Source organism: Thalassophryne amazonica, chromosome 15, assembly GCF_902500255.1.
Source record: "Thalassophryne amazonica chromosome 15, fThaAma1.1, whole genome shotgun sequence".
Lineage (NCBI taxonomy): Eukaryota > Metazoa > Chordata > Actinopteri > Batrachoidiformes > Batrachoididae > Thalassophryne > Thalassophryne amazonica.
In genome coordinates this window covers 25504717-25518515 of record NC_047117.1, presented here as the reverse complement: position 1 = coordinate 25518515, position 13799 = coordinate 25504717, and the positions used below count along the sequence as shown (strand labels likewise).

Genomic DNA, 13799 nt, shown 5'->3' with positions numbered 1-13799 from the left:
GACAACCTGTCGACAGCTACTGAATGTAACTAATAAAGTAACTGGTAATCTAACTTATTTTTAAGATTGAGTACTCAGCAAAGTAACTATTACTTACTTTACTGATTAGTTACTTTGCTGATTTTTCAGTCTTAAGAGTAACCAAGTTAGATTACTAGTTACCTTATTAGTTACTAAAGTAAATGCATAAAGCTGCTAATGAAGTAACTGTATAAAGAAACTAAAAAAGTAACTTTTGAAAGTAACTTTGGCAACACTGCTGTACTGACATCTAAATAAGCATGGCCATAGACAGCACTCAATCATCGATGAATGTCCATAGGTGCACATCCCGCCACTGTGAGGAATTTGTTAACAGCGCGTTATTTCAAATACACATCCATGTACGTTGCCATTTTTTTTTTTTTTTAGGAAACTGTTTGGTGTAGCGATAGTTAATAAGTAAAGGATTATTCTCATACCAGTTTCACTGCAGTATCTTGGTTGTTATTGAATTAATCACACTGGAGGCAGAACCGTTCAGCCGACCCTCGTATGTTGCGTCCAAAACTGTTGCTGAATTATGACATCACTGCGTACTGGCTGTGTGATCCTGGCGGGTCTTTACCGCACTGGAGCCACATTGACTGAGAAAGCCAATTACGGGGCCTTTCCTGCAAACATTCACAACATCTGAGAAGTAGTTCCGAGTTCCGGTGGTGGAAACGGACCTTTAGTCTCCCTAAGTAACCCTTACGCCAAACACACTAAGCATCAAAACCAGTGGTAAACAAAGAGAGTGATAGATGTACTGAAAAGCACAAGCACAGCAGTCACTGCCGTGTGGTTCACCTGTCTGTGTGTGAGGTCCTCCGTGCATGTGTCACGCTCCTCTACCTCCAGTCTGCCGAGCTCATTTCCTCCACAGGCCGTCTCCCTGCTACTTTATGAGCAAGAGCTTCTAGAGCTCTCACCTCAGGACACACTTCAGTGTCTAAATGTTTCCATTTGTGGGGGAAGTGACACACATTTACTCACACTGCAGGGCACCTCAACATAACTCGCCGTGCTGCATATAAGCAACGCCGCTAGTGGCTGGATTTTTATGCCTCTGTAGGCATGCGTGTTGTGCTCACTTTGTGCTTCTCTAAATATACTTTCAACTGCTATTTTAAGCATCAGCCATAATATGAGGAAGAGGGTGTGAACTTTTATGTGTTGCATTCATTGGTAGATCACCATCTAGATCATATTTATCCTTGTTTTTAGACCATAGTAGACATTTCTACCCAATCCAATGAAGACCTAGGGGAAATCTTCTGAGCCTAATATGCATAACTATAAGCTAAAAATATAACGCAATGCTAAAATACCCTCGGCCGTATGAGCATGGTGGTCTTTAGAATTTGCAGTTGTTTAATTAATTATTAAGATCCTGTTGTCTTACGTACAATTTATACAAGTTCAAATCAAATCATCATTTGTTCATGTGCAAATCAAGGTATATTTGTAGATCAACCTCTGTGTATTTGTAATTATTAATGAGACAAATTTAACACCATAGGAAGTTAGGTTTGAGTTAGCAAAAGTTAGCATGCAAGCTAATGTCAGCAAAATGTCTCGTAAATGACTCACAGAGGTGTTATCAGGTTACAAAAACAGCATTTTCAGTTCAGAAGTGTTTACTTCTCACTAGCTTTTACATAATATACCAGAATCGAAGCTGTTAGCACGTAGCTACACCAGTAAGTGACGTCACCATGCTAACCTCAGTGAAATGTCTTTTAAATAATTTCAGAGGTGTTATTAGATTGCAAAAACTGTGTTTTCAGATTTAGAAGTATTTGTGTCTCCCTAGATTTACATAATATGTGAGAAACATGTATATAAACACACAAAATGAAGTGGTTTTGAAGAGACCAGAACAGAATGTGATTTTTTTAACTTCTTAAAATACATCAAGGTTAGCCATCTTTGAACTTGTCCAAGGTCTGTGTCCTAAGAATGTTCCCTGTGAATTTCAAGAGTCTGGCTGGACTGGACTTATGCTGAGCACAGACAGACGGACAGACGAAAAGCCTTCGCAATACCCAATAGCCATATTTGATGGCCTTGGGTAACCAGTGGTGGCCTTGATGCCCACCAGACCAAGGCTTCAGAAATGAAAGAAACCCACAAACAAGGTCACATCAAGCTACATGTTACTTTAAAACCACACATACGATGCATAATCCTTTCTGCAGGGTTGTGTTGACTTGTGACCAGGTTATTTGAGGTTTAGAATGTAATCAGTGTTGAATAATCAGAAAACAACTGTTTACTTCTCTGATTTAATACGGTTCTCTTTCTCACTTGACCCATTCACTCCATTCCTTGATCCAATATCTCCTTGTCTTGTTTATCTTTTGTGATTAATTTCACACAAAATCCTTTCTGCAGGGTTGTGTGGATGTATGACCATGCCATTTGAGATTTAAACATAACTGCTGTGAAATAATCAGAAAACTCTGATTTGCTTCTCTGATTTAGTACCTTTCTGTGTGGAAATGGTGTACATGTCACAATCAAGTACACCTGCTCCTACTTTTCTGTCACCTGTCTGTGCAGCAGGTAGCAGCCAGATTTATGAGCTATTACATAAACAAAATGAACTGTTCTTTTTTATTGATCTGGTCCATCAGGATTCACCAGACTGTAAGCAGGTTTCCCTCATTATATGCTACTAACGTGGAGCAATACAAGGTGATCCCATTCACTGGTTTTGAGTTATCATTTATTAATTTTCCATTTATGAAGTCACTCCTTGCATTTTACAGGGTGCACGCCTAGGCTTTTCCACAGCCAAGGAACCAACTTAAAATAGGCAAGAGGATAATTAGAAGCAGTTGATCAATCAAAGTTTTACGAGATCCCAAAGAGCTATACATATGACTATACAATGACTGACCTGGGTTTAAAAAGACTGGTCTGCACTGGGAGTCATCAGCAGTGGGCGATTGATGGTATAACTTGTAAACAGTCCTAAAATTTCTTTCAAAATTAAAAAGAAAATCAATTTATTGTAAGTCTTGTTTTCCCTGAGAGATCAGGCAGTTCCAAATAATCAGCTATGCTGCACAAGTGATTTCCACCACAGTGTGACAATCGATGCAAGACTACAGACTCTCTTGCAGATCGATGCAGTGGGATGCTGCTAGACAAACTGGTCCTGCACCAGATCAACACCTTCCCACTCTGTCATTAGTGTCGCTGACCTTGAAGTAAAATTCAATTTCCCTCTACAAAAACAAACCATGAAACAAAAGCCACTTCAAAACACAGCAGCCATTTCCTCTTTCCACTGCAAAAAAGGACATATGGAATGATGGATGCAAACGGAAAGAGGGGAATTCTGTTTGAGGAGTTAATTATAACGCAGTCTTTGAAAAGTAGATATGGCAGAGCAGGGCTGAGGTAAATAAAAATTCCCGATGAGAGCACTGGCAGATTTCCTATTTCAATTAGAGCTGGGTTGACTATGCACGCCTCTCGTGGGGCGCGCCGGCCACACCTCAGCGGCAGGTAGGACCGGCTGAGAATGTTCTCTCGAGACACGGACACTGAGTAGAAAGAGAAAGGCAAATGTGCAGAGAATCCTATTACACTGATCAGTGTAGCGCATATCAGAGGACGAGGAGCGGGCGAGGAACACGGTCTTCGGAGGGGTTGAAGAGAAACATGGCACCCCATTAATATGGGCAGAATATTCTTTTTCATTGTAATTATGACATGCTAGTGCAATGCAGAGGGGTAGAAAAAAGTGAAAAGCAGTGTGGTGGCCGCCTTTTTTCTTTTTCCTTTTTCCCTCAGATCTGGAGACCCCATGAGATTCGGCGAACTACAGCAGACAGATGCCACTTTCTTCAGGAGTGGATTGAAAGTGAATGGATGAGGGCCATGGGAAGAAACGCAGCCAGGGATTCAAACCGGTATCTTGGATAAAGCTGCAGGATTGGCTGCTAGGCTTTGAAGTCAGCCTTAACATACGGGTTCTTTTGGGGAAAAGTCCGTGTAGAGCCACAGTGCTGTTTGATCAAACTCCGAGTGCACGCCCCATGGGAAGCCCTAATCCATCATATCTACGATATTTAAATTTAAACTTATATTGGCTCACCTATTCTCACATTTTGAAAGAGACATGGCCACCAAGCATGCAAAATGATTTTCAAATGTAGCGTAATTACTTAAGTGTCTCCTGAGAGGAAAAAGTGCGGCGTGTATTGACTCTTCATTCTGCGCGGAACATCCACAATCCAGCCTTTAATCTATATCACAGTGTGTAAACTAATACGGTGCACATGAGCTGCATATTCAAGTCAAAGAATTATCTTCAAATAATTATATTTAATGGAAGATGACAGTGTTTAGAGAAGAAGCTGAGACAGCGCTCGTCTTGCGCTGTGGACATGTGTTCTTAGTCATGAGTTGCTGAAAGTTATTGCTGTAGCAGTGACTGTACATTCAACCAATGAAGAGAAGGGGTATGCACCTTCAGTGATAGCACAATATATGCTTTTGTGTGGCCTTGAGATTTGATCAGTTATGTCCCAAATGACACCAATTTATCACACAGCCCTTCCATTGTGATGAACCCATTGATCCAAACTCTGATTATCGGATTTATTCATAATGTATAAGACCCAAGGTCCAGTTTCCAATAGACCAATAGAAATGTGATCTATGAATTCATATTCGTGTTTAATAGTAACCACAGGTGTCTTTTGAACCAGTTCGTTGGTGTACCCATTCTGAATACCCTGTACCACCTAAGCATTAGGTCCAAATTTTGACCTTGGTCTTTGACTATAGTTGGGTCAACACATTCTTATTCCCAGCTCGGCACGTTTTGAAGGTTGTTCAGTGCCGGGCATAGCGTAGCGTACAATTGTGGAGGCATGTTGTACAGTAGCTCAGTGTTGCGTCGACTTGCATACAGTAGCACAGTGTTGCATAGACCTGCATAAAGCACTGTGCTCTATGCAAGTCTTTGCAACACTCTGCTAAAAAGTAAGCATGTTTAATTTTTTGCATCTATTTCGCTGACCCCTTTGTGTCCCTCAGCGAATTGCCACGTAGGGCTGCATAAGCTCCGCATAGTTGGTTCGCCACATTACACAACTCTATGTTGGCCTGGTGTGAAAGGGGCATTACGTATCCCCTTTGCGTTACATATCGACACGTGGAGGAATATGTTTTAGGTAGTCAGGTTGGATAGGCCACCAGTCCTTCACAGAGCCAGCCACCAAACAGTCACACAATCACTCACTCTTACCGTCTATTCAGAGTGGGTTGTGTCAACTTTGTTAGAACATCGATATGTCTGCAGGAAAAGATCACGATGGACAATGAAATTGTTGGGGGCAGTGACTCTGTGTGTGGGGGGGGGGTCTTTATACCTTTGGATGTGCCTTTATGTAATTATGTCATTTGGACACTTTGCACATTTTAAAATCTTGAAATTATATAATAGATTACTATTTATTTACAATTGCTTATTTGAAAGCAGCTATCTCCTGCCAGTGTTTGAAGTAGCTGAGTCTTCCTCCACTATTTGGCAGTTGTGAGGAAAAGCCAAGTTTTCAGAATCTGTCTTGCATGTCCACATAACTCCAGAGAGGGAAACTCTTTTTGATATCTCTGATTCATTTTTTTTTTTATCTGTGGATGGCATTAGAACTATAGATCCTGTTGCTCGCCACCCCGGCCACACAGCAACTCACAGAACAGTGTCTTCTCCATGACAAAAAGGGGCCAAAACAATACCGCTGCATACAGGTGTATTTAAACCCTCAAGAAAATCTTTCTGCTCAAGACTAGGCAAGTGGCTAAATGGTAAATGCACAATATTTCGATGGTGCCATGACAAGCCAGAGACTCAAAATGCGTGACAATGATGTTTTGCATTCACGCATGTTTGTGTTTTTGTCCATCTAGTCTGGGGATTGAACCTACAATCCTCTGGTCAAGGCTGGTTCTGTATCCTTCAGGCCACTTCTCAAAGTGACTAAATGGCTGTTCTATCATCAAAGCAGTCCAGAAAGTAAACTCCTGTTCCATCTACAATTAAATTAGCATCTAAAAGGCACATATGCTCATTATAGTATTTTTGAAATGAGAGTGGAAAAAAGAGCAATTGCATCTCTGTCCAAAGCCGTGACAGCACAATAGTGATGATGAAGGTATCCTTCCATGATCTCCAGTTTTTACACACAGGCAGAAAAAGTTGTCCGACATTTTTGAATGTGGCTAAAACTATTGTAGCTCTTACTGTAACTTTAACTCTAATCAAAACAGCAATAAAACATGTAAAATAGCATGACTTAAGTGCTTCACAGAAATCCCATTTCCGGCTGTATCACTTTACACGGTGACTACTGATGTCACACTACTCTGACAAACAGTCACGACTTGACAACTCCGAATAAGAAAGTGGTGTAAAAAGGGATCCCTGCCTTGGTACTGTCATTTTTTTCCACTTTTTATGTTGAAACTTGTGTAATACGAGCATCTCCACAGGGGGCTGTGATGCCCAGATCGTAAAGCCTACTGAGAGTTTCTTGTGATTTAGAGTTATCTGAATAAAATATATTTTGGGTGAAATCAGCAAAAAACAGCACGTCGAGGAGCCTCTGTTTAGCTCGGCTTATTTATTTGTGATGCATTGCTACATGGTGCGAAGTCAGAATTTGTTTAAAGAGGCGACAGCACGGACAACAGAGTGAAGTATGAAAGGCAAAAATTAAGATTATATATATGTGAATATACTTGTATGTGAATCAAGGATATGCATGAATTTGGACAGGTGATGGTCTAGTGGTTAAAGCATTGGGCTTGAGACCAGAGGATCCTCAGTTCAAATCACAGCTTGACCAGAAAATCACTAAGGGTCCCAGTGTGTAGTGGGCGCCTTGCATGGCGGCAGCCTGACATCGGGGTGAATGTGAGGTAATAATGTGTAAAGCACTTTGAGCGTCTGCTGCAGATGGAAAACGCTATATAAATGCAGTCTATTTACTATTTAAATGTTTTTCTGTGATGGGCAAGACAACTTTACATGAAGTTGCATATTGCCAAGGTCACCCAGTTGCTCTGAGTGATGCTGCCCAGCATTTTCAGCCAGAGAGTGTGCCTTGTTTCAGCCCGTGCACGGTTCGAGTTGGCTGCATCTCCATCCAGGCAGGCGAACTCTTCTTGATACCTCAGATTAATTTTTTCTGTATGTGTCATGAAAATTAGGAGTAGAGTTGCACAACAAGCAGGATAATATCTCCAAGCAGGACATAGGTAGCACTGTTGTAGTGACCTCTTCTTTCAGAGTGCACATGGCACAATGCAGTCACTATACACCTCAGCCATTGCACGTAGAAATAAAGACACGCCACCATCCCACATTTGTGCACTCTTTAGTTGAAGCTCCTTAAAACACATATCCCCTACCAACAAACAATTATATATATTGTGTCACAGCAACGACAATGAATTTAGTGTGTATTTGGCAGGGCGGGGGCATGGCATCATGATGGTTGGCTCCACATTGTGAGGCCAGTCATTCGTCAACTATAGATGATGGAAATGTCCAACTGTCCAAACCTAGCATGGAAGAATGCAGTTCAGGTTTAAGTTAATGTAACATTAAGGAAAAGCTGTTTATATATATATATATACACGAGGTCTGTTAGAAAAGTATCCGACCTTTTTATTTTTTTCAAAAACCTGATGGATTTGAATCATGTGTGCTTGCATGAGCCAACCTTGAACCTTCGTGCGCATGCGTGATTTTTTTCATGCCTGTCGGTTGCGTCATTTGCTTGTAAGCAACCTTTGTGTGAGGATGGGTGTAGTCTCTCGTTGTTTTTTCTTTGCAAGGAAATGGCGGAACGACTGGAGCAGCGCGACTGCATCAAATTTTGCCAGAAACTGGGAGACAGCCAGGTGGAAACCATTCGGATTATTCAGACGGCTTTCGGTGACGATGCTATGGGCATCACACAGTTTAAGGAGCGGTACAACCGGTTTAAAGACGTCCGCACAACGGTGGAGAGCGCGCCACGCTCCAGGGCGGCCATCAATATGCTGAAATGACCGGATCTTTTCCAAAATGAACGCTGTGGTGATGTGGGAAATGATCTGGTCATTTCAGCATGTTGATGGCCGACCAGATCACGGCTCGCTCTCCACCGTTGTACGGACGTCTTTAAACCGGTTGTACTGCTCCTTAATCTGTGTGATGCCCAGAGGATCGTCACCGAAAGCCGTCTGAATAATCCGAATGGTTTCCACCTGGCTGTCGCCCAGTTCCATCAGGTTTTTGAAAAAATAAAAAGGTCAGATACTTTTCTAAATATATATATATATATATATACGAGGTCTGTTAGAAAAGTATCCGACCTTATTATTTTTTTGTCCAAAACCATATGGATTTGAATCACGTGTGATTACATCAGACATGCTTGAACCCTCTTGGGCATGCGAGAGTTTTTTCACGCCTGTCGGTTATGTCATTCGCCTGTGGGCAGTCTTTGAGTGAGGAGTCGTCCACCCGCTCGTCGATTTTTTTCATTGTTTAGGAATGGCTTAGAGACTGTTGCTTTGTTTGATAAAAATTTTTCAAAACTGTAAGGCACAACTGAGTGGACACCATTCAATAAATTCAGCTGGTTTTCGGTAAAAAATTTTAACGGCTGATGAGAGATTTTGGTCTGGTAGTGTCGCTTTAAGGACGGTCCACGGCGCCTGACGGCGATCTGCGCTTCGAGGCGGCAGCGTCTCGCCGTTTCAAGTTGAAAACTTCCATATTTCAGGCTCTGTTGACGCAGTAAGTCGTCAGAGAACAGAGAACTTTCAGAAGAAGTCGGCATGAGGAGTTTATTCGGACATTCCATTGTTAACGGTCATTTTGTAATGAAAGAACGTGCGGGCAGAGTCGCATGTCGGGCTGGACCCGACCGCGGGGGGTCGCGGCAGGAAAAAAACCTCCGTTGGAAATCTTAACGGGCAAGTTGGAACATGCCCAAGCTGTTAAACAATTTCTCAGTTACTCACTTGTTGAAAGCCATTAAAAGCCGCCTGAATTCTACAAATGGTTTTCAACACGGAGGTGTTTTTCCTGTCGCGGCGCACACAGATTTGCCGAGTCGTCACGGAAACGACTCGGCGAATTTGCGCGTACGTCTTTCATTAAAAAAATGTCCTTAAACAGTGGAATGTCCGCATAAATTCCTCATGCCGGCCTCTTCTGAATCTTCTCTGTTCTCTCACGATGTCCTGGGTGAATTAAGCCTTAAATTAGGATGTTTTAAGCTCGAAACAGGCCGACGACAAAGCCTGGAAGCGCTGCAGGACGTCCCGCTCCGTGGGAAGTCCTTACACCGACAGAAACACCCCATAATCTCTCATCAGCCGTTAAACTTTTCACAGAAAACCATTTTAATTTCTCGAATAGTGTCCACTCGGATATTCCTCACAGGTCCAGAAAAAATTTTGATAAAGCAACGCGCGCAGTCTCGAGCAGCGTGTGAAACAAAGGAATTCAGCCGAGAGGGCGGGACCACATCTCACTCAAGGCCTGCCCACAGGGAAATGACGTCACCGACACGCGTGAAAAAACTCACGCATGCGCACGAGGGTTCAAGCATGATTGGTGTAATCGCATGTCATTCAAATCCATATAGTTAAAAAAAAAAATAAAAGGGTCGGTTTATTATCTAAGAGACCTCGTATATATATATATATATATATATATATATATATATATATATATATATATATATATATATATATATATATATATATATATATATATATATATATATATATATATATATGAAGAGTTCAGATGCAAAACCCAGTAAGTGTTCTTCTCTTTAAATGGAGAAAAATGCAGTTGAAAATGGAGATTTAAAGGAAACCCTGTTTGGAAATGCACAGACTTTCATCAATAAAATGGAAACAGTTTGTTCAAATTCTTTCATATTTTGCACACTGATGGTTCCCTTGACAGCCAAGTACATGTTGGCCTCAACTAAAAATTTATGGTTTTGGAGATACTGGGTTTTGCATCTGAACTCTTTATATATATATATATATATATATATATATATATATATATATATATATAGTTTCTGTCAGAATTTATCAGTAGTTTTACAAATTCTGGATGTCGTCCTCCAATGTAGCTGGTCAGGCCTTTTCAAGTCTCTGGTTAAATTCCGAGTTCACTTCAAATCCAATATAAGAGGAATTATTCCCCAAATTCCTGCATACAGTGTAACCTACTCATAACCTTGCTTCTCCAGCTTGAATTCATTTGAGGCTTGGGTTCAGGATTCAGGAGCAGGGACGCAGGATTTGGCATGAGCAGAACGTGTGTAAGGAGCTGGCTGTGAGCTTTGCAAGCACCGAGAGAAGTGGCAGCGGACCTCCTTCCAACTTCCATTAAAAATCCATGTTAAATATCATTTACCGGGAGTCTTTTTAGCATTTGTTCTTTGTGTTGCGGTCATTTGCTCGTATGAAACGGGGACATTATCAAATGGTGAAGGTTTTTGTTGCTATAAAAAGGCATTTCTTTCATGTGTGGACTTATCCACTAATCTAAGATCACAACCTTTTATCTCTGGCTTACACTGAAGCGAGTGAGAGCGAAGATGTCCACGAGAGAACACTGGAGTGGACATGCATGTGTGTGTGACATGCATGTGTATATGTGCGTGTGTGTGTGTGTGTGGGGGGGGGGGGGGGGGGGGGGGGGGGGGTTAGAATCACCTTGATTCAGCCCTCTTTGAAGTGCTTGGAGCGGTCCAGCACAGCCAGCACAGAGCCAACCGTAAGCCTTCAAAAAAAAAAAAAAAAAGGCCTGGTCCGAACCCCCCCCCCCCCACTCCAAATCATAACCAAATGAACAGAAGAATTTCCACCTTCGGAGAATGCTTTCTGTGCCGTCCATCTCCCAGGGCGAGGCATTAAGGAGTGATAACAGAAAACAGGTTCTGAGAGAAGGGGAGGCGCTGGGAGGTGATGGAGGGTGGAGAGGAGGACAGGAGGAAAATAGGGGTTACAAGTGTGCCCTATGGATGAGATTGGAGAAGGGGATTGAGTCCAAAAAATGTTGTTGCACGGAGCGTGACTACCAAAAATGGAAGTTTCTCAGGCGAGGCTCAAGAGATACGGTGACCTTCACAGTTGACAGAGTGAGAGACAGAGAACTGAGGTGGTGGGGGGTGGGGGGTGGCGGGGGATCGAGGGATTGGGGAAATAAAGAGAGAAATTGTGAAATGCGGCTCTGACTGGATAAATACCGCCACAGAACGGCCGAGTGGTACGTTCGCTAAGGCCTCAGGACCCACCTGCAACTGGAAATGGTTTCCTGTCTTACACAAACACTATTGCACCCTAATCCACATAATTACAGCTCATATTCCACATGTGTAAGTACACATGTACAACATTAGAGTCACAAGATCTTTTTAATCAGAGCACAGGCCTCCTGCCAGCGGCGGATCCAGAGAATTTTTTTCCTTTTTTGTAGGTCTGCGTGCGGGCATAATTATTTAGTGGCGGGGTGACAGAATGTGTTGTGAATGTTCAAACATGCATTTTCAGGTACCTGTAACAGACTTTTAAATCTTAAATACAGCACACAAATGCAGCCCAGTCTCACAAGTTTTTTTCATGCTCCCGCCATGAAATGATTCAGATTTACATGACTTTTTTTTTTTACTTACTATTACTAACCCTACTCCTTCCCCTTCCCCTAACCCTAACCCCCCGTAGACTCCCTGCATCACTTTTAATTTTGTGCAGCCCTCACGGAATGTTTTAGAATAAATTTGTGCTCCCATTACAAACATTTTGTACTTTTGTAACAATATCACAAACCAATAGATTAATGTATATTTCATGATGCTGAATCATGACATGGCGTGAGATATGGTAGCACAAATGACAGAAGTATTGAGAGCAATCATATAGTCACCACTGTGACAACTGTGAAAACACAGAACAATAGAAATCTTTTATCAGTTTATTATTATTATTATTATTATTATTATTATTATTATTATTATTATGTTCATTTGGTAGAAAGTTAAATGGTACATTATACATGCAAAACCAAATTTCTTCTGTAACGATCTGGTACATTAAAGCTAATCAACTGATTGATTGATTGATTTTTGATCATCCTCAATGTATGCAATTTTAATTTGGGATCATCCAAAACATGTCATATGTAAGAGAAGACTTGCAGTTGGATAAATCCTGTTTTTGTTGTTTAGTTTTTAAATCCTGTTATTTGATCCTGTAATTTTAACCAATATTGGACTAATACTGATATTAAATATCAGATCAACATACCCATACACTTCCGATAATCCAATAACAGATAATTATCGAAGATAATGTTTTCATTATCGGATTATCTTTTTAGATAACTTTAAAAACCATTATCGGACCAATTATCTTCCGATTAATTTTTGTCCGATAACTTTTAGACCGATAAACAAAGCTGAACAGCGACAAGCATTTTTAAAATTTAAAATCAGTTCAGCACCTACCTGTTAAAAGTTTTTTAACAGATGGACAGTTATACCCTCTCCTAACAGAAGAGAGCTGCTTCTATGAAAAGTGTCTCTATCCTCTGTAGACAAAGGAGAAATGGCCAAAAAAAAAAAAAAAAATCATTTCCTTTAACACCATACCGATATGCTGGCAATATCACCTAAGTCATCCAGAGGCATACATTTTTAACTTATGGTTCAAATTTTAACCAAACTAATTTTGGACAAGTTATTTAAAATTACTGTCATGTCTGAAGTTTTATAAAGTGAAAATATCAGATATATGTTTTAGTTTTAAAGTAATGTGCCAATTTTTAAGGTTTTGTGAGCACATGCTGTGCCCAGCGGTGCATTATGGGTAGGATGATATAATCTCAGTACGTTCACGACAGGACAATTGCATTTCAGACACTCTGTTCAGGCTCCACGGACAACAGCATTAAACTCTAGTGCCTAAAACACTCGTGAATATATTCTCTGGGTTTATAGATGTTGTTATTGTATTTGCGTTTGTTAAATTCCACGCATTTTAAATGTAGCAGACAGGGATTAGCTGGAATTTTGTTTTCAAGGCCTCTACTGCCATCTACTGGCCAGTAGTGTTCATGGCAGTATTCGCCCTAAGTACTAAGCGTCTGGGCACCAAATCAACTTTTTGGCTTTGCAAATGGCTTTTTTTTACAAATGAAGTTTAAAAACAAAACAAAACAACAGCAAAAAAAATAAAGAAATAAATAAAATAACATTACAAGACAGCTCTGCGGTGTTTGCACAGGCACAGTGCGAGCGGTTAGATGCTTGTAGCTTTTCAACAGCAGGATACCCTCACGATGGCCAACCAGAATAATATCAGACAGGTTTGATTTTCATTGGACCATACGATCGGCGATCAGGAGGTGGTCCTGAGATGTTAAACGCAGCTTGTTACTCCATGTACACTACACGATGCAGGATGCACGATTAACCTGAAACTCGGTCCAAAAAATTCCTGCATGAAAAATCGTCTCGCACAGTGTAAAGCACGTTTTACAACATCATAAAACGTGCGCACATTCTCTCCACATGCAAAACATTTTGCGATGACACTTCCAGGGCTCCGTAAAAATGCCTGTTTTTACAAATAAAAAAAAATGGAATTTTTACAAAAGCACATTTATCTGTAAACACCAACACACAACAGACATCACATTAACGTGTTGGTTTACATAATGAATGACTGAACCA

General features: G+C 41.0%; 1 protein-coding gene across 1 annotated transcript in view; it reads right to left on the bottom strand.

Moving 5' to 3' along the window:
• The window catches only part of bnc2 (basonuclin 2), a 414234-nt gene that overhangs the window by 52151 nt on the left and 348284 nt on the right, over positions 1–13799 (bottom strand).